The sequence below is a fragment of the Nicotiana tabacum genome, chromosome 13, assembly GCF_000715075.1.
Source record: "Nicotiana tabacum cultivar K326 chromosome 13, ASM71507v2, whole genome shotgun sequence".
Lineage (NCBI taxonomy): Eukaryota > Viridiplantae > Streptophyta > Magnoliopsida > Solanales > Solanaceae > Nicotiana > Nicotiana tabacum.
The window spans coordinates 6255523-6260444 of NC_134092.1; the positions used below are offsets into that span (position 1 = coordinate 6255523).

The window sequence follows — 4922 nt, forward strand, 5'->3', positions numbered from 1 at the left end:
GGGTGGCTATTGATATTGTCAGGGTGGAGGGATAAGATTGGCTATTATATGGAGTGATACGGGTGGCTATAGGAGATATAAGGGTGACTATTGTCTGGGATGATATGTGATGAGGTGGGGTTATTGCGTTGGAGATTTTTATATGATGATGTGGGGGTTATTGCGTTAGTAATTTTCATGTGATGTTATGATTTTCCTTGTGTTTATTTTTATATCTTGTCCAATTTATTTTGTTGTTACGGTAAACTTGATAATAGTCTGATCTATGTTGAAATTATGATCTTGTGGCTATTGCCGGATGGATTATGTTATTGGCACATGAACTGTCCGTGCAGATGTGATATGAAATATGTACACAAGGTGCCGGGAAAATATAATGATTATGTTATTGGCACGTAAACTGTCCGTGCAGATGTGATATGAAATGTGGGCACGAGGTGCCGGGGAAATATAATAATTTTTATTATTGGCACGTGAGTTGCCCGTGTGGTTATGATAGAAATATGGGCACGAGGTGTCGTAAAAATATAAAAATGGACTAACACACGTGGTTTATGATTATGAAATGGGTGTCACAGAGTGACTTTTATTTGAAAGATTTATATTCAAAAGATATTTATTTGAATGAATTATGTTCGAAAGATATTTATTTGAATGATTTATATTTGAAAGATTTTATATGAAAGATTTTTATTTGAAAAACTTATATTTGAAAGATGTATATTTGAAGAACTTAGATTAATTGGTTATACTTGTGTTTCTTATTCGTTTGACCAATATTTATGGTGTTCTTGTTGCGTTGTTGTTCATGTCCATGATTGATCCTCGTTGCTATCACTGTTATTTGTTTTCTATTATTTTTGTATACTGCTATATTGCACATGTTATTATACTAGTGAGTATCTTGACTGTACCTCGTCACTACTCCACCGAGGTTAGTCTTGATACTTACTGGGTACCGATTGTAGTGTACTCATACTACACTTCGGCATATTTTTGTGCACAGTCAGGTATTTGAGACATCGGATTCAGACAGAGATTAGAGTGTGATCGCAAGGATTCAAGATAGGGATGCTTGGTCGTCGCAGTCCCTTGGAGTCTTTCCATTTTATTGTACTATCAACTCTTATTCGAACAATATTGTATATTCGATCCTTGGAATCATTGCATGTACTCAGTTAGAATTCGTGACTCAGTATTACCAATCTTGGAAGGTGGTTATATTTGTTTTCCGCTTTTTGTTTCTACACTTGTATTAAATTATATGTTTCAGAAATAAAAATAGCTCAAAATGTAATTGTAATCGCCTTACTTATTCTTAGAGACTAAGTGTCATAACGACGCCTTTGGTGGGATATATCGCCAACTATTTTTAATTTAAGCGGTTGGATAGACGACTATTTAGATTATAAAAGAGAATAATTAAGGGTAGGTTGGAGGGCATGAACTAATTGCCCTAGTTTGTTTTGGTCAAGGATACAATAACATTTGTGCACGTAGTCTTCTCTTTTGCTATGCCATTGACAAAGATCTCTCTGCACTTGTGGAACACTTGATCCATATTCAATTCATCACCAAAATGGCTGACAAGTAAAGGCTCAAAAAAGCTCTCATGCACTGTGTCACATTGTATTCATCAGAAGAATCCATATGAATTTCTGAAGTTATCAAGACATCAATGGTGAAAGATCCCTCCTTTTCAACTATATACTTCACTTCTTCAGGAGATGGGTGGTATATAGGAATATTGAATGCAACCACTTTCTCTTCTACTATTGATCCCTGCATTAATTATTTTACTTATGAATATCAATAACAATAATAACAACAACAACATATCCAGTATAATCTCACAAGTGGAATTAAGGAAGAGTAATATGAACATAGACTTTTTCCCTACCTTGTGCAGATAGAGAGGTTGTTTCCGATAGACATAAAAATAACATATTGAAAATTTAAGAAGAATTAACCTAAATAGCCGTTCACCCAACCGCTTAAACTAAAATAGCAAGTGAAGGTATAGTATATGCATAATTTGTGTAGTATATATGTATGATTATTTTTCTTAAATTAAAGATGCGTGAATTTGAATTCATATATTTGTTGTAAAAATTAAATGCTTTATTAAGATACTTTAAAAGCTAGCGGCAACAGAACTAGCGGCAACTAGAGATTGGTGTTGGTGGTTAAGCGTTAGTAATGGATAGAGTAGCGGTAAAGAGTCACATTTACAACCATGTTTAAAATTATTAATTTTAAACTTTATAATTTACTGTCTCTAATGACATGTCTTTATATCTACGAAAATTGGCATGTTTAAGACCATAAGTGGATCTGGTCCAAAAAGATAACTCTCAACGAAGAAAAAACTAAATTAGAACTAATCAAGATCAATAGAAAAACTAAGAATCCATTAACAAAGTTCATACCACGACCATCTATAGAATTATATGTGTATTTTAAAAGTTTGGTTTTACCTCTGCAATCAGTCCATTGAGAGCCCTGACCATAGGCTCCACCAGGAAGCAAGAAGCTTTGCTAAAGCGATCTTCATTTTTTCTGCCCATCACAGTCAATACCATACGCCCACCTTTCACCAATTCTATTGAGCGTAACTTGAGAAAATTTACAAAATCTCTTTCATATTGCTCGTAATATGCTTCAATCACATCTAGTGGGCTTGTACTTGCCACGTGAATATTTCCTTTGTTATTCTCTATCCCAACGGGTGCCTATTAGAGGAGAAATGAAAGTTAGAGTCGATCAGTACTTATTCAAAATAAGTATGATCATATTATATATATGCTCTATATTTTAATTGCCTTTGAGTAATGTGAATGTTGTCTTCGTGTGACCTAGAGGTTAGGGGTTCGAGTCGTGGAAGCATTCATTAATGCTTGCATTAGAGTAGGTTGTCTACATCACACCACTAGAAATGCGGGTCTTTCCCGAACCCTATGTAAATGCAAAATGCTTTGTGCACGGGCTACATCACGTCAGGAGTGTGTTAAAAATATAATTAAATAGATAAATATATACTCTTTCTAATATTTTAAACTTGTACGTAGATGAGATGAATTCATTAGTACTTAACAATACAAAAACATACTTGGGAAAGCCAGTGGAGACTGTAAGAGGAGTGAAAAGTGCAGACTCTTGGAAGGGAAAAGTCTATTATAGAATGAACCAGCAACTCCTGCAACAAAGCAATTAGGATCAAATATTCCATCATCTCCCATATTCTGTCTCCTCAAATCTTCATGGAATTCTGGCAACGAGCGGAAAATGGTATTAAAATCATTCCCAGGAAGATCATTCTGGGGAATGACTGCGGTAGAGTGCAGATATGGCTTCCTCTATTATTGGCTTTGTCACGAGAATCGCCTTGTGCTGTAAATATAAAGAAATGAGTTTACTTTTTTATGCACTAAATGTATAAAATAATTTAGATGTGTATTTTCTACTAAACATACAGAATGTTTATATATACAAAAAATATATATTTTTCGGGTATTATTTTGAGAGTGACAGTGTCAACTTTTCATTATTTGGCCTTTTTCAACATAATTTTGATTTTTTTTTAAAGTTTCAACCAAATCTATGTCCAAACGCTAGTTATGTAAAAGGAAATGAGTCTAAGTTTTATGTACCGATAAGATAAGAAATACTATCAGATCACTTAAATGATAACTATACGTTTTATACTTTACCTTTTACACTATTAGTATATATAAATAAAATTCATAAGAACTTGTTATTTATAATCGTTGTGAGTTTATAACTCCATTAGGAATAAAAAGGCGTTTGATGACACCTGGAGCTTAGAGTTCTTTACATAGCTAGTGTCTCCAATTCCTCCATTCATGTGAAGAATTTTAGCAACTTCCATCTCTCCTTCTCTTATTAATTGAATATTTCTATGTTAAATTAGGTATTTATAGATGAGTGAAACCAAATTTATCCTTTGAATTTCCATCATTGTCCTCGCGAGCCAATTGAGAAAATATTGTACACTATGGGTGTGTTTGGTATGTTATATTTAACATCTCTAAAGAGTCGTGTATTATATAAAAAGAGGGTATTTAATGACATTTTCAAGATGCAATCAAAAACTTCAAATAAAATAAAAAAGTGAATTTTGGTCCAGAAAGGAAAGAAGAGAGGGAGAAAGGGACTTAATTATAAATATTTTGCAGTACAAATAATATTATTTTCATAATTGCAATTGAAATTATAGCAAATACATAATTGAAAATTAAAGAAATTTAAGGTTACATCTAAAATCACCCACAATAGCAGCTAACACCCACACACGTGATTATAATCCCGCGTCTTATATAAGATAGATAATTCCAAGATTTTTATTTAATGTTTATACCGATTTTACCAATGGGGGTAGTCTATCATTTATTTATAGATGGTTGGTACCGAATTTATTCTTTAAATATCCAACATTATCCCTCACAAGCCAAACTAAATGTATTAATGAGAAAGTGCATTTTTGTATTGAATAGTGTGATCATCTTATTTAAAAATTTAAATTATTACGGAAAAATATATTTTGAATAGTTTATTGTAAGTGATGCCAACCGAACTAATTAGCTAACCTAAGAAAAGAGATTAGTTAACTAACATTGTATTCACCTAATTAATTTAGACCTAATTCTTTGGGGAGTTAAGTTGAAAATTATCTCCATGTGATGGTCCGATAGGTCATTGTCACGATCCGAAATTCCCATCTTCGAGACCTTGATGGCGCCTAACATTTTACTTGCTAGTCAAGCGAATGTTAGAATAATATTAGCCATTTTTAAATAATTTTAAATTAATTAATAACAAAGGAACAAATGCGAAAACAAAGTCTCAAATAAAGTGAATAATCCACAATAATAGCGATGTCTAAATATCATCCAAGAACTGGT

The 4922-nt window shown here is 32.8% G+C and overlaps 1 pseudogene; it reads right to left on the reverse strand.

Annotated features, from left to right (window-relative positions):
* Positions 1–1294: 1294 nt before the first annotated feature.
* Positions 1295–3889, reverse strand: LOC107818969 (S-adenosyl-L-methionine:benzoic acid/salicylic acid carboxyl methyltransferase 2-like; annotated as a pseudogene).
* Between the last annotated feature and the right edge of the window lie 1033 nt (positions 3890–4922).